This window comes from Geotrypetes seraphini, chromosome 7, assembly GCF_902459505.1.
Source record: "Geotrypetes seraphini chromosome 7, aGeoSer1.1, whole genome shotgun sequence".
In the NCBI taxonomy this organism is placed as follows: Eukaryota; Metazoa; Chordata; class Amphibia; order Gymnophiona; family Dermophiidae; genus Geotrypetes; species Geotrypetes seraphini.
Window position 1 is genome coordinate 191,383,302 of NC_047090.1, and position 24,053 is coordinate 191,407,354.

Below are 24,053 nucleotides of genomic sequence, written 5' to 3' on the forward strand. Positions count from 1 at the left end.
TTAAAACACTGCTGACAAACTAATTAACAAAAGACATTATCCCGGATGGGCTCCATTTATCCTTTTTAATGGTTCTTATAAATGGTGCCGCCAATTAAAATTAATAAAGATTTACCAGCGATTGCTGAGCGCATGCAATGCTCAGACACTGCCCTGAAGGTCGTCCTAAAGTCAGCCCTTTTCCTGCTCCTGGATGTTTGCTCCTTGCTTAACCTTCTGCGGGTCCAAGCATCCCACATCTGTCTTCCTGGTGGCTGGATGGAGCAGACCATCCGTGTCTGTGCAAACAAATTACTTTACCTGTTTAACCGACTGCCTGAGCCTGAGGCGTTTCTTCTACAGGTCACTTCTTCACTCCTTTAGAAGTAGTGAGGATTTGGCGTCTGGTTTTTGCAGAAGAAAAGGCAAGAGACTTTCACCCCTGGTGCTGAGAAATGAGCGCTGAAATTTGCTCAGGGACTGAAGATTCACGTGCAAATTTATTAGCTAATGAGCCATTAACTAACAATACATTGATGTTAACAATTACTTCAGTTAATTGGCAGGAATTGGAATATGCGCAGCAGGATTGGGGGCTCCGGCTCCCTTGTCATTCTCGCCTCCTCATGCTGGGTCCGATTGTGATGCAGGATCCGTACGGGGCCTTGATTAGCCAGGGCTATTCTTCACTGTGATTGCCACGTTGCGTCACAGCAAAAGCAAGTGCACAGTGGCGGCTTATTTGAAGGTTTGGAGATGTTATCAGTCCCTCGTGTCCTGGAGTTTCTGCAGGACGGCTTGAAGAAGGGCCTAGCGGTAGGTTCGCTCTGGGCCCTCCTTCTCTGAGGGTCTCAGTGGCAGCTCATCCAGACATGGCACTCTGCGACTTAGGCCTCTGACCAACTTGGAGTCTTAACCTGACTCTCTGGAGCGTCCCGTATGGATTTCAGGATCCAAACAGTCTTCCTGGTGGCTATTACCTCAGCCTAAGGGTTTTGGAGCTTCAGGCTCTCTCCTGTCAGGAACCTTTTCCAGTGTGATGCTGCGCAGTGTTCTTCCAAAAGTGGTTTCCACTTTCCATGTGAATCGGGAAGTCAGGCTTTGCTTCCTCTGGTTTGAGGGAGCAACAGATCATATCACTCCTGTATTGCACAAATTACACTGGCTGCCTTTGGCCCAGCGTATAAAGTTTAAAATGTTATCCATATTGTTTAAAGCTTAGCCTACAACAGGGGTAGGGAACTCCGGTCCTCGAGAGCCGTATTCCAGTCGGGTTTTCAGGATGTCCCCAATGAATATGCATTGAAAGCAGTGCATGCAAATAGATCTCATGCATATTAATTGGGGAAATCCTGAAAACCCGACTGGAATACGGCTCTCGAGGACCGGAGTTCCCTACCCCTGGCCTACAAAATCTCCAGCGTACTTTGCTTACAAGATAACTAGATAATAATAATAACTTTATTCTAGGCCAGGGCTGCCCAAGTCCGGTCCTCGAGATCTACTAGCAGGCCAGGTTTTCAGGATATTCACAATGAACATGCATGAGAGAGATTTGCATACCAAGAAGGCAGTGCAGGCAAATCTCTCTCATGCATATTCATTGTGGATATCCTGAAAACCTGGCCTGCCAGTAGATCTCGAGGACCGGACTTGGGCAGCCCTGTTCTAGGTGGTTCACATCAAGAGAAACTGTACAATCAGCGAATCATACCTAAACATGGCATACACCAGGGGTGTCCAATGTCGGTCCTCGAGGGCCGCAGTCCAGTCGGATTTTCAGGATTTCCCCAATGAATATACATGAGGTCTATTTGCATGCACTGCTTTCATTGTATGCTAATAGATCTCATGCATATTCATTGGGGAAATCCTGAAAATCCGACTGGATTGCGGCCCTCGAGGACCGACATTGGACACCCCTGGCATACACATTTCAGAAAATACAACTATAGCAATTGGGTCACAAATTTATCAAACAAATATGTTTTCAACAATTTTGTAAAAGAATGGTAAGACTGGGCTTGGGGGATAAGAGAACTCCACCAAGTGTTCATTGCACTAGCCCAGGGGTAGGCAATTCCGGTCCTCAAGAGCCGGAACCAGGTCAGGTTTTCAGGATCTCCACAATAAATATGCATGAGATAAATTTGCATCTCAAGGAGGCAGTGCATGCAAATCCGTCTCATACATAGCCTGAAATGCAAAAGTTTTTCCTAAAAATCTCTTGTAACGACAAGATTTTGCTGTCTGAAACGTGAACCAATAAGCTTTTCGTGTATTCTTGTTAGAGTTATAAAATTCAAAATGAGGAAAGAGGTCAACTGGGGTCAGGCCAAGTATAGTTTTAAAGCAAATACAGTCAAATTTAAAGAAGACTCTAGCCTCGAATGGCAACCAATGAAGCTTTGAATAATAAGGGCTGACAGGGTCATATTTTTTAAGCCAAAAATCAAACGGACTGCTGTGTTTTGTATTATTCTTAGTCTATTAGAGATTTTTTTGTGAGATCCCAGATAGATAATGTTACAGCAGTCTAGGATCGACAAGATTGATGACTGTACCAATAGCCTAAAAGACATGAAATCAAAATATGTTTTAATAGTACGTAGTTTCCACAGAACCGAAAAGCATTTTTTAATCATTAGCTCCGTATCAGCTTCTAGGGTTAGATAACGATCGAACGTCACACCTAATATTTTGATCATAGTAGCTGTTGAAAAATTCTGTCCGTTCATTGATTTTGACATTAGGGCTAGCAAGAAAAAGCTTTGTTTTGTCAGGATTAAGTTTGAGTTTAAATTTAGATATTGCCCAGAAAGATCTTCACGCTCCTGCCAAAAGGAGCAGTTTTCGTTGCTTGGTCTTAGTCAAATTAAACTAACCAAAACAAGAAGTCGGCCTTTTCGTATGTGGGCCCTGCTTTGTGGAGCTCCTTGTTTGACAAGATTTTTTAATGGCATGTCATAGTTATTATCCTTTAGGGAATTATTGAAATCAGTGCATTTCCACAGCACTATGGTACTGGAATGGTACTGGGCACTCTCTAAAGTTGAGAAGATAGATTCTGTACAAACATAAGGAAGTTCTTTTTCACCCTGAGAGTGGTAGAAAACTGGAACACCCTCCAGGGATTCAAGACAAAGCTAGACAAGTTCCTGCTGAACCGGAACGTACACAGGTAGGGCTGGTCTCAGGGCGCTGGTCTTTGACCTGGAAGCCGCCGCGGGAGCAGACTGCTGGGCACGATGGACCCAGCAGCGGACATTCTTATGTTCTTATGGTGAAATAGTAGAAAAAAGGGTTTTGTAATTGTTAGCAATACTTAAAAGAACAATGCAGGACTCTCCCGTGAAGTACTAGGAAAACAAATTTATTGTACGGTCTGCAGACTCGGGTGGTTATCAGGTCAGCACACCCAACATCACAAGATCAAGAATTTTTATAACATCCTGGGGTAAACCCATTTTGGCCTTGCGCTCTTCCGGGGGGGGGGGGGGGGGGAGTAGGATTGTGTCCCGCACAGATGATATAGCAAAGGCCTTCCATGATTACTTTGCAGCTCAGTATAGCGACATCCCATCCCCCCCGGGGGGATGCCCTGTTTGCAAGCGGATGACATCTGTCGTTTGAATAGGCCCCTACAGGCGGTAGAATTGCAACGGGCAATCAAGACGAGTAAGATCGGCACTGCCCCAGGCTCTGATGGCTTTTCAGGGGAATTTTACCGGATGCTGGAGACTCATCTCTGTGGCCCATTGTTGGTATATTATAATAGCGCTGTGTGGGCGGGCGCTTTTCTGCGTTTTGCAAATGATGCTTCAACCTGGTAAGCCATCGGATCTCCCAGGTTCCTACTGTCCCATCTCACTGATTAATGTCGATCTTAAGCTCTTTTCTCGTATCTTAGCAGATAGATCTCTCCCCTTTATCCCGACATTGATTCAATACAATCAGGTGGGCTTCGTCCCTGGGTGGCAATCAGTCTTAAATGTCCGTAAGATCTTGTTGGCTCAACATGTCGCAGTTCCCACCTTGTTGGTCAGCCTCGATGATAATGTTTCGTGGTCCTATCTTTTTCATACCTTAGATTACATTGGGATTTCGGGTTTCTATTGTGCGGCACTTTGTTCCCTTTACGCCAATCCTACTGCTTCTCTGATAGTTAATGGAGCACTCTCAAATACCTTCCCTATTAGACAAGGAACGCGGCAGGGGTGCCCTCTCTCCCCCTTGCTTTTTATTCTTACCTTAGAACCATTATTGTGCACTCTCTGAAAATTTGATGAGGTGGGTGGATTGACTATCACAGGGCAGGAACTTAAACCTCTAGCATTTGCAGACGATTTAATGTTTATCCTCACGAATCCAGCTCGATCACTTGCAGCAGCTCTGGATCTTATAGCAGAATATGGGTTCTACTCGGGTCTTACTATTAACCTTGATAAATCAGTGGCTTTGCCATCCCATCCTTTTATTCGCCATCAGTGGGAAGGTGACTTCCCTTTACAGTGGGCTGACAGGGCCATTAAGTATCTGGGCGTCCATATTCCTTCTGATCTCTCCACGCTGTATGCTCATAATGTGCATCCCCTGCTCCACACTTTGACTATCAGATTACGCTTGTGACAGGCATATCCTCTTTCTCTTTTAGGTAGGGTGGAACTACTTACTATGATTGTTATTCCAACTTGGCTATATGTTTTTCAATTTCTACCGCTCTATTTGTTGCGTCGAGACGACACCAAATTTATCCGATTGCTTCAACAATTTTTGTCGCGCTCGACTAACCTACTCATAAGTAACGTGACCATCTTATAAGGGGGATCTGGGCCTGTTGAATCTTCTCTATCTCATTGTGGGTTGCGGTATGCGCCATATCAATGATTATTTTAGGTGCACTTCTGATTTTTCTAACACGCCTTTGGAACTCGCATGTTTTTTGAGGGAGCATTTTAGTGCTTACTTACATTCTGTCCCTTCCTCTCATCCTTCTGATGTGAGAATTCGAGTGTTTGGCCTTCCCTTACGTAGGGTCTGGAGACGGGTGTGTAAGTTTCATAACATTAGTGACCATGAGTCTCCTTTCCTGCCTATTTGCTAGAACAACAATTTCCTGCCTGGCAAGGAGGGTTCACAGTTTGCGCAGTGGGAGGCAAGGGGGTTGAAATTTTTATTTCAGGTGGTGATGGACTACAGCTCAATGAAACCCTTTGAGCAACTTGTGTCGGGACTATGGCCTTACTTTTGCAGATGGATTTGCCTATCTGCAGATTAAGCACTATGTGACTTCTTTGACGAAGGACAACTTATGTTTTGGTAGACAATTATTGTCTACGGCCTACACCTTCGGTTCCCCTCAAATTCCATCATAGGCGTTTGTAGGATGAAACCGCCTTGCTAGGCTTCGGACATCATGGTCACAAGATCTGGCAATGGTGTTACCGGAGGATCTTAAACAAAGTGCTGTAGCCAGATTGGCTTTGTTAAGGAAGTATATGTATCGTATTTATGTGTCGCCACATAGGGCTTATTCTGCAAACTTTAGGCCTACAGCAATTTGTGATAAATGTGGACCTCGGACTGCTACGCTGGGCCACATGTTGTGGTCTTGTCCAGCTATTCAGGCTTTTTGGACTAGACTCTTCACCTACATTGGTACTCTTTGGAGGGTGACTATCAGATCTTCACCCACGCTGCTTTTTGGAGTTCTTCCCTCTCATCATCCCAGACAGCCGTGTTTGAATGCCTTTCTTTGCTGAAGTGCATCCTAAAGTGGCTGGGTACAGAGGTCCCAGCTACCTTGTTGTGGCGGACTCAGATGATTCTTTTATTGTCTTGGAAACAACGGGGCATTTCTGATCTTTCTACTTTGAGGGCTGGCTGGGAGCCTTTCTGGAACACGATGACTCCTGTGGCCAGAAGTCGTATTTTGAATTGTTGAGTGTCCTACTTGACGTCTCACATCCTATGTTTATCCTTCTAGAGATGGTGTTGGGGGGGATTTTTTTCATCATAATTGTTTTTGGAGCCCTATTCTATGGCTGAAATGTTGTTATCTGTGTTTTATTGCTGGCTCTAATAAAAATCATTTAACCATAACATCCTGGGGTGCTAATTGGCTCTGCACCCTTAAGGTGACAGCCTATCCTTCCTAATTCTAATCTCCATATGTCTTCCCCCTTATTAAAGTTCCCATTACTCTCTTCAATGAGACCCAGACCCATATATTACGAAAACCCCACACGAGGCCTGATAACTGTCAGCTGTTTTCGACAGTTCATATTTTCCTCTTCTGCCCCCATTAGCCTAACAGATGGCATCTGTGGTTCTGAGCTAGGTTCCCCTTTTCTCAACTATTATCCTGCTGACAGCTCCCCTCTTTCTATTCAGCAAGCTGCAGACTATATGCTGTACAATGCATGACACTCGAATCTAGAAATTGACTTTCAAAGTCTCATGGTTCTGATGCAAACACTCTTAAATACTTGGATACCTGAATAATTTGTAATCCGTATAGAATTGTAGGACATAAGAACATAAGAATTGCTGCTGCTGGATCAGAGCAGTGGTCCGTCGTGCCCAGCAGTCCGCTCCCGTGGCGGCCCTTAGGTCAAGGACCTGAGCCCTAACTGAGACTAGCTCTACTTGCATACGTTCCAGTTCAGCAGGAACTTGTCTAACTTTGTCTTGAATCCCTGGAGGGTGTTTTCACCTATAACAGACTCCGGAAGAGCGTTCCAGTTTTCCACCACTTTCTGGGTGAAGAATTTCCTTACGTTTGTACGGAATCTATCCCCTTTTAACTTCAGAGAGTGCCCTCTCGTTCTCCCTACCTTGGAGAGGGTGAACAACCTGTCCTTATCTACCAAGTCTATTTCCTTCAGTACCGGAATATAAATAATTTAAATAAAAATGAATAAATATGAATATACTGTATATATATATATATATATATTGGATCTATACCTGATCAGCATATAATATCATGAATCACTTATCAATCATTCCAGTTACATATAAAATGTTAATTATTGTATCGGCTATCCTTAACAAGTTCATCCCCTCTGTCACAGAAATCACTGAATCTATTGCTGTAAAATGAGCCAGCGTAATTCCTGTTCATTGAATAATTATGTATTTTGCAATGATGTTTTTAATAGTACAGTCTCAGCACCCTGTGGTTACCCCTGGCTCCTGTCCAGGCTTGCTATTTGTAGGGGTGCTCTTTGAGCTACCCAGAGGAGTTAAGCGGCTTAAATGATTCACCTGAACCAAGTTGAGACTTCATATAGAGTTGCTGTGAAGCAACGGCAGTCAGATTGAATAAACCATTGTGTTCATTCCAATTATGTCCTGGCTCTCGCCTGCTTCTTGCCATTTGAAAGAGGGAGAGGCCAGGTGAGTGACTGGAAGCCCGGAATTGTCCATCCTCTGGCCTACTGGATTCATCTAGGGTTAGGGTTACCCTATGGCTGCAGAAAAAAAGAGGATGGATTGAGACATCCGGGTTTTACTTCCATTGCCTGGATGTCTCTATCTGTCCTCCTTACTTCCAATGCTTTCAGCAGAAGTAAAACCCAGATGTCTTAATCCATCCTCCTTTTTCTGGAACCATATGGTAACCCTACACCAGGGTCAACTGTGAAATCAAGAGGGACAGTGACCGCCAGTAGGGTGGTTGTGAGTAAAGGCAACTGTTTTCCTTTTTTGTGAACCCTGATGTTTGGCAGGTGACCTCCTGACCCGATGAGCTGGCCGGAGCCCCCATGCCGCATGTAAACCCCTTTGATTGTGAGCACAGAAAAGCTGTATATCAATCAGATCCCACCCGCTGCGGCTCACTGGTAGAGCTGCTGTCTCTTCACCCAGAGGTTGTGAGGTCAAATCCCATGACCCTGGGCAAGACACTTAATCCTCGAGCTCCCATCAGCTTGGAAATGCCAAAGCCACAAGACGGCAGCATACAAGTCCCCATCCGCCTTTCCCTTTCAGACACGTTTATCTGTTTAGGGGCATCACTAAATTTCAAAGGGCAAAGGATTAACTTTAGAATTATACCTAAATACAAGTAATTAGGGCTGGTGAATTTCCAAGCACAATCCTAAGAGGAGATATCAATATTTATCCAGCTCACAATCCCAAGTATGTTCTTGTCCTATACCTTATTTCTTCCTGGACAAGAATGTATTAGGAGCTTCTGGCCACAAGAGGGTGCTACATCCCCAATAATTGAGCCCCAGCCTTCCAGATCAAAGGGGGGGGGACTGGGAAGGTCACATGCCCAGCCTATAAATTATTCCTCATTATTCTGTGGGGCTTATTGTTAGTGCATAAAACATCCATTAAACACACAACAGCTTTGTAAGATGTTCAAGCCTCAGGCTGTGACAGAAAGGAATGCAACGACCGCCAAAGGCCTCTCTCTCCCCCTCCCTCCTTACACCGTATTCATATCACAGAGCCAAATTATAATCATTCAGACGAAGTCTCCGGTTTAAAAGCAGGACTTTTTAAGGGGAATGACTGATTTATTTAACATTATTTATAACCCGCTTCGCCAGAAATCTAAGCGAGGAAAAAAAATCATACAGACAAATACATAACAAGATAAAAAAAAAGAACTGCCCCAACTCACACCAAAAAAACGCTCAAGAAATACAGTTTTCACCCTCTTTCTAAAATGCCAGAGCATATCAGATTGCGCCGAAACAAAGGTAAATCATTCCATAGCGATGGGCCCTGGACAGAGAACATAGACTTATGATTCCCCGTAAGCCTCACCACCACTAAAGAGGGAACTGAAGACCGTAACTCACTCAAAGGACAATGCCACTGCAGAAGAGAGCGGACACTTGATGGGCAACCTTAAATATCACACAAAGAACCCGCATGCCAATTGGCAATCAATGAAGCTCTCGAATGATGTGACGGGCTGCAGCATTTTGAGCCGGCTTCAATGCTCGCAAGACATATTTAGGTAGAGCTACATAAATGGAATTACAATAGTCAAGCAAGGCGTTATCATCAACGTGATGATTGTACGAAAGATAGTCATGCAACCTCCTTAAAGATATAACAGCCTTCATTTGAACTTTAAAGGACAGCATGGAATCAAGTTTCAGGTTTATTTAAGGCTTGATATACCGACCACCACATCTATCTGGACGGTTTACAATGTTAAGAATTAAAAAACACAAACTGGTAAAAAGCTGTAATTTGTGGTACGTACTATACTTTAGATAAGTATAAAAGTCGCCTTTTCCTGATCATGACGGGAATAGCTGTTCAAATGATCACACGCAATTGGAAGAACCATGACAGGATTCATTACACTTTTTGGTGGGTAAATGTGTGAACCACATGTAAGTATGAAAGAATGATGGCGGAACGTTTGGGGACTAGGAAGTCCTTTAATGATGTCTGGAGTCCATTGACTCCTTTAGTTGCATTTCAGGAAGGGTCATGTTTCTCCCCTTTTCATTGGATTTCTTTACACATCCAGGGAGGGAAATGTACGTTGAGGAGTTAAATTATTTATGTTTAAATGATTTTTATTATTCCAGCAGTAAGAAGCAAATACAAACAGTAGTACCATTCAGGAAATAACATTTTCAACAATATAATCAGTTCCCCTCCCCTCCCCTCCCCAAGAATCCATGGCTGGTCCAACAGCTGAGAGTGGGAATAAAATCTTAAAGATTCAAAAGTCTACTGCGAGCACGCGGTGTGAGGTCCTGCCAGAAGTGCTCCCACACCTGACAAAATTTGCCACCCGGGCCAAGAGTCAAGTCTCCCACCATGCGTCTCTCCAGTGTTGCGTGCACTTTCATTAGGGATCTCCATTGTGCATAAAGGAGTTAAATTATTTAATTATAACACTGAAATCAGGATGGGAGTAAATGATTGTTCAATGTAATAATTGTATAGTTATTAGTGGGTTCTATGCAGTATTTTATGATTTACCAATTGTATTGCACTATCAAAGTTTGAAAATCAATAAAGATTTAAACATTAAAAAACCTGTTAAATTTTAAAAATCTAATTAATATGAAATAAAAAAGGGTAAAACTAAAAGAGGAACAACTTCACCTGCAAGTGAAATCTCCGAAGGATAAGCAACCAAATTCTTTCCACAGCCAATGGATAACATGGTGGGGACAGGCTAGTGCAGTCCAGTCCTGGTTTCATCATGGGCCTTCACTAAGGCTAAGCCCAGCAAAACGAGCTCTTCACTGGTTAAGGGTCATGGATTTGATACACAACCTCTCTGTGGTAGAATCAAAGCAGCAGGTTCGACAGCATTAGGGTTACCAGACGTCCGGATTTCCTCTTTTTCAGGGGTCCGGACGGCTTTTCAAAACATAAGACATAAGCGGAGGCACTTTGTTTGAACAGGGGACAGTCTAAACTATGAGCCCCTTTAGTAAAAGCTCCGACACTCAGAGGAAATTGATGAGCATGGGAGCTTCTCCTATGGCAGTCTGCAATCAGAAAAAGCCTTGGGCTATCTTCACTCTTCCTATTCTCCCAAAGGTGATGTCAGATTTCTTTTAACCCTTGAACTGGTCAGTTGGTGTGCTCTTGAAACAAAAAACAACAGTTGGTGGGTTCTGACCAAAAGACAAATCTCCTCTGGAGCGAGGTCTCAAACAGAGACCACCCTCCAGGAAGTCCCAAGAACTAGCTGGGCTTCTCAGGCGTCCCGAGTTTCTGCCTGCCTGTCTGAATGCAATCTGTGGTTCTCATGAAGATCCAGAGGCATGAGCTTTTATCAAACTCCCTAGGTCACCAGGCATCCCTTCGTACACCAGTACACAGCAGTGATCATTTGAAACTCCAAGCTTCCAGCTTTGGGATATAGACGCACCCCTAAGCTCCTCCCATACGAGGAACGTCTAGACAAATTGCAGCTATACTCACTCGAGGAGCGCAGAGAGAGGGGGGACATGATCGAGACGTTCAAGTATCTCACGGGCCGCATAGAGGCGGAGGAAGATATCTTCCTTTTCAAGGGTCCCACAACAACAAGAGGGCATCCGTGGAAAATTAGGGGAGGGAAGCTACGAGCTGACACCAGGAAATTATTTTTCACTGAAAGGGTGGTTGATCGCTGGAATAGTCTTCCACTGCATGTGATCGAGGCCAGCAGCGTGCCTGATTTTAAGGCCAAATGGGATCGTCACATGGGATCTATTCACAGGGCGAAGGTAGGGGAGGGACATTAGGGTGGGCAGACTAGATGGGCCTTGGCCCTTATCTGCCGTCAATTTCTATGTTTCTATGTTTCTATACTGTTTGCCCAGGTTCTACGGTGCTAACATTTAAATGCTGATTATCCACATCAATGATTAGAACAACAGTAGTTGTGTTACACCCTTTTCACTGCCAAAATTCCAGTGAAACTCTCTTGTGTAAATACCCACTTATCCTATATCGTGTGTTTCTGCAAAGCACAGGACTCACTTAATAAGTTCTGCACGTACGGGTATCTGCAGCTTTCAGATGTTCTATGGCTGGCTACAAGCACTCTTGCCTAACTTCTAGAAACATAGAAACATGACGGCAGATAAAGGCCAAATGGCCCATCCTGCAGTAACCATTATCTCTTTCTCTCTCTGAGAGATCCCACGGGCCTATTCCAGGCCCTTCTGAATTCAGACACAGTCTCTGCCTCTGTCTCCACCACCTCTTCTGGGAGACTGTTCCATGCATCTACCACCCTTTCCGTAAAAAAGTATTTCTTCAGATTACTCCGAAGCCTATCAACTCTTAACTTCATCCTATGCCCTCTCATTGCAGAGTTTCCTTTCAAATGAAAGAAACTTGACTCAAGTGCATTTATGCCATGTAGGTAATTAAATGTCTCTATCATATCTCCCCTCCAAAGTATACAGATTGAGATCTTTAAGTCTGTCCCCATACGCCTTATCACAAAGACCATACACCATTTTAGTAGCCTTCCTCTGGACCAACTCCATCCTTTTTATATCTTTTTGAAGATGCGGCCTCCAGAATTGTACACAATTTTCTAAATGAGGTCTCACCAAAATCTTATACAGGGCCAGTCGGGTTTTTAGGATAGCCCTAATGAATATGCATGGGGCAGATTTGCATGCCTGTCAGCTCCTTTATATGCAAATCTCTCTCATGCATATTCATTAGGGCTACCCCAAAAACCCAACTGGCCTGGTGGTCCTCCAGGACAGGGTTGGGAACCACTGGCTTAGAATATTGCTTGGTTCTTATTATTCTTGAGTGGTCCAGTGTTTTATTATGTATGTTATTTCATACTGGAAAAAAGCAGATTACCAATTGAAATTTAAATACTGTAATGCTTCTCTATTGCTTACCTTGTATCGGTAGCATGGAATATTGGCACACTTTGGGTTTTGGCCAGGTACTAGTGACCTGGATTGGCCATCGTGAGAATAGGCTACTGGGCTTGATGGACCATTGGTCTGACCCAGTAAGGCTATTCTTATGGTGTGAACACATCTTGAGTATTGTGTGCCCGATTCACCAATTTGAAGCAATTCACTTTCTAAAAAATTGGACTCACCGATTTAATGAGTCCTGACATACCTCTGGGTCTCCTAAAGAAGCAGCAGCGGTGGTGGTGACCAGCTTAGCAGAGGCAGCGCAGTAAACAGGCTTCTCCTGGCCTGCCCCCTTGGCCCTCCCTCTACCACATGACTGATGATGTGGAAGAGGAAAGCTCTGAAGGGCAGGCTGTGAGAAGCCTGTTCACCATACTGCCTCTGCCAAATCAGCCACCACCACTACTGCTGCTACTTTAGGAGGCCCAAAGAGGGGTGGGGGTTCAGTCGGGAAGTGCTGCACAGGGGAATAGGAAGGATAGAAGGATGAAAAGCTACCACACAGGGAGGGAGGGATGGAAAGCTGCTGCACAGGGGGGGGGGAGAGAAGAGAGGAAGAATTGGTGGAGATGGGATGGAGGAGAGGAAGGGAGAGATGAAACCGAGGTAGAAAGGGGTGAGAGGGCGAAATCTTGCATATGGAGGAGGGAAGGGAGACATGCATGAAGAAGAAAGAGAAAGAATTGTTGGTCATAGGGTGGAGGGCAGAGAGAGATGGTGCATGGGGAGAGAGAAATAAATGTTACACATGATAATGGAGGGGAGGAAGGGAGAGATGCTGCATGGAGGAGAACAGAGAGGTTTGATCCAAGGCACAAAGCAGGGAAAGAGAGAGAAAGAAACAGAAATGTTGGATATGGCATTTGAAGGGAAGGTACAGAGATGGAAGATGGAAAGTGAGCACTGAGAAAGCAGAAAACTTCAAATGAGCAGGAGACCCTGGTGAGCGAGTTAACAGAAGACAAACAGAAACCAGAGCCTGGGACCAACGTGATTTGAATAACAAAATGACCAGACAACAAAAGGAAGAAAAAATCATATTATTTTCTGTTTTGTGATTATAATATGTCAGATTTGAAAAGTGTATCCTGCCACAGCTGGTGTCAGACAGCGAGTGTGCGCTAGGACCTACCATCCTGGTTCCCACATCGATTACTGCAGCTCCTTATACCAGGGCATAACTCCAACTCTCACAAAACACTGCCGTTAAACTCATTTATAAGGCCAAAACATATGATCATGTCACCCCTTTACATTCGCTGCCTATTTCACATCGCACTACATAAAAAATTATTTTACCCAACTTTCCTTGACAAATATCTGATTCCACATGTCTCGCCTCGGGCACTGCAATCCAATAACCAAAACTTACTTTCAATTCCCTCCATCCAGGAAGGTTTCTACGGTACAACCCGCAAAGCTCTATTTTCTCTCCCAGCGCCCTCTCTAGGGAATGCGCTCCAGACTTGAAACATCCCGGGATAAGTTTGAGTCCAAACTGAGAACCTTCCTCTTCAAGAAGAACATCTGACGTCATCTGCACTGGCAAGGAACAAGAAACCACTTTTTTCCTCTGCTCTTTATTTCTTCTTTTTTTCTCTCCTGCCCCCCTTGTTTCAGTAAGGTTTTTCTTGTCTTCCCCCTCTTATTTGGACTTTTAAAAGCTTTATTATTGGTTTTTAATTAGTGTTGTAAACCGTCTAGGTATTCTTTGACAGATGGTGTATCAAGTATTGAAAACTACAGCGCCAGCGGGGGGGGGGGAGGGGGAGGTATGGGGGGTATGGGGTGGGTGAAGAGGCTACAAAATAAACCCAATTGGGCAGGAAAAGTGAATTGAATTGAAAATGTTTTCCCTGAATCAGGCAGAAAAACTAGGAAAGATTCAGAGAAGGATGCCAGAAATGAGAAAGGGGATTGATTATGAAATCATAACAAATATAAAACAATATAAGTGGGACAATCATACGTTACTTGTCTTCCCGTCCCATTGGAGGATCAGGCAGGGAAGATGAACTCCTGGATGAGCCTGTCGATTGCTGAAGCCTATTCTTACTTTACATTTAGGAAATTGTTATAAACCTACCTATTTGATAAACAAGAATGTTGATTTTTTTTAAAACATTTTGATGATGTTTTATTTTTAACTTATGTTTTAACTGATAGCAATCGAGTTGATTGTATTTTAACTATTGCTGTGTTTGAAACTGTATTTTCTGCTGAAATGTTTCAAGGTGACTAGTAGAGGTGGGTTTAAAAGCAGTTTGGGCCATAATCTTGGAGGAAAAGTCCTTAAAAATTAGCAGAAAAGTACACATGAGGAAGCCAAGAGTGGTCTTGAGTGTGAGAAGTAGAAGGCTGGGAACCTGCTAATGCTCTGTGTGACCTTAGGGAACCAACCAGGCCTCTGGAGACAGGAAAATACCTACTTTAGGTAAGCTACAACTGAAGGACTCATGAGTTCAATCCAAAATCCATTCTCTTCTCTTTGGGATCTGCCAGATACTACCACTTCCAAATGACCTGGATTATTATTCACCCCTTGAATCAGTCATCAATTGAACTGGGCTCTACAAGGGGATGCTGAAAAGTTCTCAGCTCAACCAACTTCCTAAGCATTATTTTGCCACTGTAGCTAAAAAGAGTGTTATTTTATGTTGAAAAGTGCCAATTTGCAGAATCGTAATGCTATGTTTTGACATTGTTTCAGATCATTGATTGAACCATGTCAATGAAAAGTGTGGAATTTTCAAGTGTGGAACTCTGAGCCCTCATGATGTTCCTATTCCTGCAGAGGAAAACTCCAAAGGAAATCCATGAATGTATGGTGCAAACATTGAGTGACAAATGCCCATTATACTCCACAGTGAAGAAGTGGTGTGCGAACTTTCAGCATCAAGATCTGGAAGGCCTCAAACGGTGTCAACTCCTGAAATGTCCATGACCTGATTTTGGTAGATAGTGAATATCGGCTAAAACAATTGCTGACACACTACAGATATCCAGGGAACCTGTTGGCTGTATAATTCATGAGCAGCTGGGTATGCAGAAGCTGTCAGCCAAGTGGGTGCCCAAATGTTTGAGCATCGAGTGGACACTTCCAAGTTGATTTTGCAACATTTTCAGCAAGCTGATACCAATTTTTTGGAACGACTAGTTATTGTTGTTGAAACATGGTTCCACCACTATAATCCTGAGACAAAACAACAGTCCATGCAATGGCGGCAGTCAGGTTCTCCAAGGCCAAGGAAATTCAAGACCCAAAAGTCAGCAGGAAAGGTCATGGCCACAGTGTTTTGGGATCAGGAAGGTGTTGTAATGACTGACTATCTGCCAAGATAATGCAGAATACTACTGTAACTTGCTGTGCTAATGAACGAAGACAATGAAAGAAAACAAGGAGAAGGAAGTTGCAGAAAGGAGTTCTCTTTTTGCAAGACAATGCATTTGCTCATAAAGTTGGCAAAACGATGGATGTTTTGATGCAGTTGGACCATCCACTCTACTCACCAGATCCTGCTCCATCTATTTTCTGTTCCAAACCTTAAAAAGTTTGAAAGGGTGACAATTTTGAAGTGATTCGGCAGCAGCGGAGCAATATTTCAGTGACCAGGTATCAGAATATTTTTTGGAAGTGTTACAGAAACTTCAGACACAATGTGCCAAGTATGTTGAACTTAGGGGTGTGTTGAACTAAGCTTCATGGCTTCACATCATTCCCTTCTTGGTTGGGCTGAGAACTTTTCAGCAGCCCCTCGTAGGTCTGTGTCTATCACTCCAAATCTTCATCAAATCATGAGCTTGCCTCTGGTCTGTCTCTTTGGGCAGCCCCAGTCCTTGAAAGTTGATATCACAGGTTGATTTACAACAAATATCCATACCTTACTATAAAAACTCCACTTAATTTACCTAATGGGACTCATTAATGAGTCTGGGATTCGAGCGAGCAGAGTTGCCTAATTTTGACTTTGGTTCCTGGTGATCTTGCAAGTTTGAGGCTTTGATTGTCACACATCATTTCCACCTCTCCCTTTTCTCTCTCCCAATGTACCCCTCCATCATTTAAGATCCTAATTGAAAAGGTTTGACTCATTATTTTGATTAATCATATTAATTTGTACTAATTAAGAGATGGGTTTAAACCATGCCAGTGAGATTAATGGCATTTGTTTCTTGGTTTGCCCAGGAGCAGAGGTGGGGGCACAGTGGGTTCAGGAGAACTTAGTGGAAGAACCTGCATAGGCTGCGAGGGAGCAATCAGAACTTTGCTAATAATTAAATGTCTAATGTTATTAATGACAGAATTTACTGAGCTTTTGAGTTCTGCCTCTTCAGCGGAAAAAGGAACAGAGTGTGAATAGAGTCCTTCAGCTGGAAACATCCAGCGTCCATCCACCACCACCGGAGCTATCAAAGCAGGGGTCGTCGTCGTCCAGAAAACCAGCCCCAGCTCTCCAAACCCTCCAGGGTCAAAGGTTCCTTTGCTTTTATCACCTGGACTCTCCAACAGGCCAATAGTGAGACAGAGATGCCATTGGGCATCATCCTTCTAACCCTGTCAGTCTTCTTAAGAGATGACAACATTACGACTTTGGATCTAGCTAAGTACTCGGGACCTGGGTTGGCCACGTTTGGAAACAGGATTCTGGACTTGATGGACCTTCGGTCTAATGGAATCTAATCTAACTCTTAGATTCATATATCGTATCATCTCCTGAAGTTTACATAAGACTTCAATAAACAGGGAATCAGTTTAACTAACATGAATTACTAAACAAAAGACAAATTAACAGTACCATTTCCACGATGGAGATATACTAGGAATTTCATTCCAGTTCGTTGTAAACCTTTATGAAAAGGAGCGAGAGATATTACCATCAAGTTCTGTCCCAGTACTGTAATTCTTATGTTCTTAAGTTCATTTAGGAGTGGACGGAGTATGTACAGCCTCTTCTTCATTCTTCAGTGTGTGTGTATCCCTATCCTTGTTCTCTTTTTTCTTTGCACACCTCCCCTCTCGCCCCATTGTCTGCTTTGCATTCTCTTTCATGGTCTCATTCATTTTCATAACGGCTTTTTGTCGCGGTACAATATTAATGGGAATATCAGTGGCAGAAGACAGGAGGAGCTTTTTGAATATTTATCTGACAGGTGCAAATTTCTCTTCAGGTTGATTACTGGGCTCTGATAGTTGCTGGAGAGGCGGCAGGCGAGGCTGAGAGATTAATGGGGGCCAGGGTTGGCAGCTTGCTTCCTCAGGCTCCTACTACCCCCTCTCCAGAGAAGTCTCAAACTTTTGAACAGATTTCTTTAAGAAGGTAGGACGCAGAGCTTCTAATGCCAGTGGGGGTGTGCTTCTCTTGTTGTCCAGGCTCTGAAATTCTGTGGAGTTTTTTCCCGGTGAGAGGAAGGAATTGAGTCCTGGGATGGAAGCCGGGGCGTCACTAATTACTCACATTGCCACATGAGACATTCTCCAGCATTAAAACGCAGCGAGGCCAGGATTCAGAGATTAGCCTTGGAAACCTACAGATTAAAAGTTCTGTGAAGGGCCCATCAGACTAATGTGGTTAGAATTAAACTTCAAATAACACTTACTTCTATTCACTCAAAACATGCAATAAAGGAGTGATTAAACATACTATTATATTACCTAGAAGACCAGTAATACAATTGCATTGTGCATCGCTTGTAAAAATCAAAAGTGGGAGGAAAAACCCCCAGATCCCAGGTAGCTTTGGAGTGCAGGAACCTCATGGACATAAAAAACCTCCACACTTATAAATTCTCAAGCCTTATGCAATGCATTTGAACTTGACCTTAGTTTTAATTTAGTTTCAAAACACTTTCTCAGTCTTGAAGACAGCCAACACCAATGGTGGCCAGCATTTCGCCATCAAGGCTACCTCAGGGTGCGCCAAAGTCGATCCAATTCTGGGAACAAGTAAAAGGAGAAAAAAATTGTCTCAAAGATCTGCTCCACAAAGAAAAATACTGAACCAAACTTCAAAAAATCACACCTAATACATTTCATCCAGACCACTAGCAGCGTTTCTGTGTCACAAAGATGGCCGCGGTACTTTGCTCCCCACTTATAGGCAATCACAAATGTACGTGATGATATTATTGTGATGTGAGAGGCTCCATGGTAACTTCAAGCTCTCTTACATATTAAACGCTTTGGCACGTTGTCCTGAAAAGCTCATCATTACTGATGTCACGAACCGTTACTTGAATTGATTCCATTCCAACTGTACGGATTAAGGACTGAATCCAAAAGGTCTCACATTGTAATAGAAGTTGTTGGCGATTATGTAACGTTGTTGGAACAACATCTTAGATCACTAAACATATGATCACATTCTAATATTCTTTCTCACCACATTCTATTGAGTGGTCTTCCCTCCTTTTTACATAGTCTCCTGGTTCCATACTCGTCACAAAGAACCCTACGCTCTTCACAACAGTTATTCGTCATTCCTTCATTCTGACAACTTTTCCTTGATTTTCATAGGAATTCTTCATTTTCTGTCATGGCTTCTACTCTCTGGAATTCTTTCTTTTTATCTCTGTTCAGAAAAATCATTTACGACCATCAAGATACAATTAAAGGCCTATTATTTCTCTTGGCCTTCTGCTCTGAATTTACCTTTCCTAAAAGTTGCCTTCCTGGCTTTATCAAATCAGTGTGGGCAGAACCAATTCTCTGTTTCCTCCCATACCATATTGTTCATCCCTTTCACCAATCTTTTTATTTTTATTGTAACCACTGATTCCTTCTTTCTTCATGTTCTGAATTATTTTTTACGTTTTGTTTAATTTTTTTATCTCCTTCCCTATTTCATTTTTACCTTGTTTATTTTAAATTTTTATTGTAAACTGCTTAGATTTACATTTGGTTTTATATTTGCGGTATATTAAATAAATAGAACTTGAACTTGAGCTCTATTAGACGTGTCTTCAACGGGCGGGTAGTTTGTCCTAGATAGATTTTTAAACATGGACATGCAATCATATATGATTACGATTATGTTTATTGAGAGTCAATTCAGAGTGGTCTACATGAGCCTCTGCAAAGGCACTACAATACAGGAGCTTCTGTAGAGATGTTACAATACATAGGCTTCATAGAGTTGCCTTGAGCTTCTGTGAGGTGTTACAATGCATGGGCGCTATACTGAAATACACGGAGCTCTGTGGTGGTATTACAGAGTTATTAATACCGGCATGATTATGCCATAATCCATCATCCTACTTATATGCACGTTTATACCAACTCAGTTGTCCTCTGTATGTACACATGTAATACTCGGTTTCCTATTGCTGCTACACTTTCACATACCTCTTAAGGAGGTTGGCCATTTCATACTCTAAATGCTGCACATCTTATTTTATACCTATGAGCCAAGTGGCACAGGACTTTAACATCCATAAGCATGCACTATGCTTTAGCAAAGGATCCAAGATGGTGCCTCTGCCAGGATCCAAAGCAACTCCTTTGTCTTCTAGCACAGAGGCATCCTCTTAGCACCTCCACAGGCAGCAGCAGTGCCATGACCCTGTTACAACTTAGGTAGGTCTTGGCTGTTGGGAGAGGGGATTGAGGATTATGAAATGGTAGGATATTAAATAGGGTTAAATAATCTATTTACATGCATCCCTCAAAGATCTGGTTTCCTCTCTCTGTCAACTTCATAGTTTTAGTTGAAGTAGTTTGAGGAAAGGATCATCTTTATCCCTTTCTTCACTACAAATGAAGTTGTCCATGTAGCTTTATAGTGAGAACAATACCTTCTGCCCATCAAAGGATCTATAAAGTATCCTTCAAACTCAATAGGAACCTCACAAACTGAACACGCATGATCGCCTTGATTGTCAATCCCCTCGCTCGTTCTACCGACATCAGGAGGGCTGATCAATTCTTTAAGGTTCTGTTGTCTTGTAAAAAGGTGGTTAGAATTCAAACCACAGAAGTTCATCTGAGTACTGAAGTACATTCCTGAGGCCAGGGTTCAAAAGCTTTCAGTGCTATGGATCCCTTGAAAGTCTGACGAAACCCTGCAGCCTCGGTCTCAACACTTCAAATAAATTACTTAAGGTGTAGATTGTATTAGAAAGGAAGCCAATTATGCTCAAATACAATTATCAAAATATATTTAAAACCCAACAAATATGTGTTCATTATTAGGAATTATACACATTTGGAGAAAAATATACTCTATATGCCATCAATAATGTAATTTGGTTTCACTTTTTTAGGGTAAAACAATTTTAGGGAGTGAGATGCATTGAACTTAACCAACATTTTTGGAGTCTGCAGTCCTAAAATTCTTTGTTGTACACATTCATTAATGAATGAAGAGCTATATTTCAGTTAGAGGTCAGCGAAAATAAAGTTGTAATTTGTTGATGAGTTATCCAAATGTGTCCCTCAATAAGAAGGGTTTTAGTGTTGTCTTAAATTTGTAGAGGAAGTTCTTCCAAAGTGTGAACATAAGAACATAAGCAATGCCTCTGCTGGGTCAGACCTGAGGTCCATCATGCCCAGCAGTCTGCTCACGCGGCGGCCCAACAGGTCCAGGACCTGTGCAGTAATCCTCTATCTATACCCCTCTATCCCCTTTTCCAGCAGGAAATTGTCCAATCCTTTCTTGAACCCCAGTACCGTACTCTGTCCTATTACGCCCTCTGGAAGCACATTCCAGGTGTCCACCACACGCTGGGTAAAGAAGAACTTCCTAGCATTCGTTTTGAATCTGTCCCTTCAACTTTTCCGAATGCCCTCTTGTTCTTTTATTATTCGAAAGTTTGAAGAATCTGTCCCTCTCTACTCTCTCTATGCCCTTCATGATCTTATAAGTCTCTATCATATCCCCTCTAAGTCTCCTCTTCTCCAGGGAAAAGAGCCCCAATTTCTCCAATCTTTCTCTATCTATCTCTCTCTCTCGTTCTTTCTCTCCCTTTCTCTCTCTCTCCCTTTCTCTCTGTCTCACTTTCTCTCTCTCTTTCTGTCCCTCTCTACTCTCTCTATGCCCTTCATGATCTTATAAGTCTCTATCATATCCCCTCTAAGTCTCCTCTTCTCCAGGGAAAAGAGCCCCAATTTCTCCAATCTTTCTCTATCTATCTATCTCTCTCGTTCTTTCTCTCCCTTTCTCTCTGTCTCACTTTCTCTCTCTCTTTCTGTCCCTCTCTACTTTCTCTATGCCCTTCATGATCTTATAAGTTTCTATCATATCCCCTCTAAATCTCCTCTTCTCCAGGGAAAAGAGACCCAGTTTCTCCAGTCTCTCAGCGTATGAAAGGTTTTCCATCCCCTTTATCAAATGCGTCGCTCTCCTCTGAACCCTCTCGAGTAACGCCATGTCCTTCTTAAGGTACGGCGACCAATATTGGACGCAGCATTCCAGATGCGGACGCACCATCGCCCGATACAAGGGCAGGATAACTTCTTTTGTTCTGGTTGTAATACCCTTCTTGATTATGCCTAGCATTCTGTTTTCCTTCTTAGTGGCCGCTGCGCACTGTGCCGTCGGCTGCATTGTCATGTCCACCATTACCCCCAAGTCCCTTTCTTGGGTACTCTCATTCAATAACATCCCTCCCATCGTATAGTTGTACTTCGGGTTTCTGCTTCCCACATGCAATACTTTACACTTCTCAACGTTGAACTTCATCTGCCATCTCGTCGCCCATTCCCCCAGTTTGTTCAAATCCCTTTGTAATTCTTCGCTCTTTGTGGTGTGCAGTGCAAGTCGTAGATTTTAAATCCGTGTGTACTGGGAGGCGACTGCAGGTGGAGCTGGACTCAGAACATGAAGAGAATCTATATGTGGTTTTCTTGTGATTGCAATTATTGTGTTATATTTAATTATCTATATTTTTGAAATCAATATTTACTTCTTCTTGTATTAGATATGGGGGGGAGGGGGGAGGAAATTATTGTATTCTGAATTGTTTGAGTATTTAAAGTGCTTTTCTCTAGTGTTTATATTTAAATTATTTGCATTGCACTATTAACGTTTGAAAATCAATAAAGAATTTTTTTTTAAAAAGGGTTTGATCTACCGCTTACCAGTCCTAAGCGGTTTACAAAAACCAACTTTTCAAAATAATTGGGGGTACTGATCCCAACATAAATTACCCCTCCCTTGACACTGTCAGACTTTGCTCAATATTGGGGATGCTCAAGCACCCACAGAGCTGGTTTCTATGAATCTAGTGATTTCATTGGTTGAAAGATGCTCAGTGCAGGGGTCTGGCAGAGAATCTAGTGATTTCATTGGTTGAAAGTGGCTCTGCAGGGGTGTGGCAGAGAATCTAGTGATTTCATTGGTAGACAGTGGCTCAGTGCAGGGAGATGGCAGAGAATCTAGTGATTTCATTGGTTGAAAGTGGCAGTGCAGGGATGTGGCATAGAATCTAATGATTTTATTAGTTGAAACTGACTCAGTACAGAGGTGTGGCAGAGAATTTAGTGATTCCATTGGTTGAAAGTGGCTCAGTGAAGGGTGTGGCAGATAGTGACTGGTGCAGATAGGTGTCAGCCGTCTGGTATGTCAGCCAAAGGGTAAGTTGGTGCAGCCACTGGCTTTCTCCCATCGTTCTCTAATATTGTGGCTTTCGGGTCATTGCCCAGACTACCGGTAAGTATTTATGGTGAGTCTGTCTGATGTTCTGGATACAGCAAGTAAAAGGATGTCCACCTAGAGGGCAGCTTCTGGGCTTAGCTTTGCCTAAGTGCTCTCAGTCAGGACTTCAGAGGCTCTGGCTCTGTTCTCAATCAAGGTCCTGAGGACCTGAGGGCCCACCTATTCTGAGGGGCTGTAGTTAAACAGTGCTACAGTATATTTACATACACACAGGGGGACGCTTATACTTCCTGTCCTACCTCTGAAAGGGAAGTCTCCTGTGCTGCTCTTTATTCATCAATCAGCCTGCTCTAGGCTCCCTAGCACAGGGCCTAGGACCTTCTCCTCCTGCCAAGGCCTAGAAGAGTAATCACCAGCACCCAACCCTCTTCCCCTCTAGCGCTGATGAATGGACAGAGCGAGGTGACTCCCTCAGACTGGCACCTGATAATCTCCCCGGGAAGCATAAGGCTGCCTCTGTCCACCTATGACAAATGAATGAGATAGAGACCCAGATACAGGGCCAGGCTTTTCTCTGTATGCGTAGAATAGATATCTGATTGCATAGAAATGATCACTTAGTAGTGAAGAATTAGGTCTCTGCTGGCTGGCTCTCTCCCAGACACAGATGTCAGCATCAAAACTTTCTCACAAAGAGGTATTTAGTGCAAGTCCAAGACTTGCTATGATGTGTATGTGTTTGTGTGTGTGTGTGTGGGGTAATCTCCCCTAGTGCTATTACCCGGGGGGGGGGTGATAATTTCTCCTACTGTTATTACACAGTGGGAGGGGGTGATAATTTCTCCTACTGTTATTACACAGTGGGGGTGGGGATGTATAATCTTCCCTAGTGCTATTACACAGTGGGGGGGGGGGAGTGATAATTTCTCCTACTGTCATTACACAGTGGGGGTGGGGGTGTATAATCTCCCTTTGTGCTATGACACAGTGGGGGGGGTGATAATTTCTTCTACTATTATTACACAGTAGGGGTGTGGGTGTATAATCTCCCCTAATGTTATTACACAGTTGGGGGGGTGATAATTTCTCCTACTATTATTAC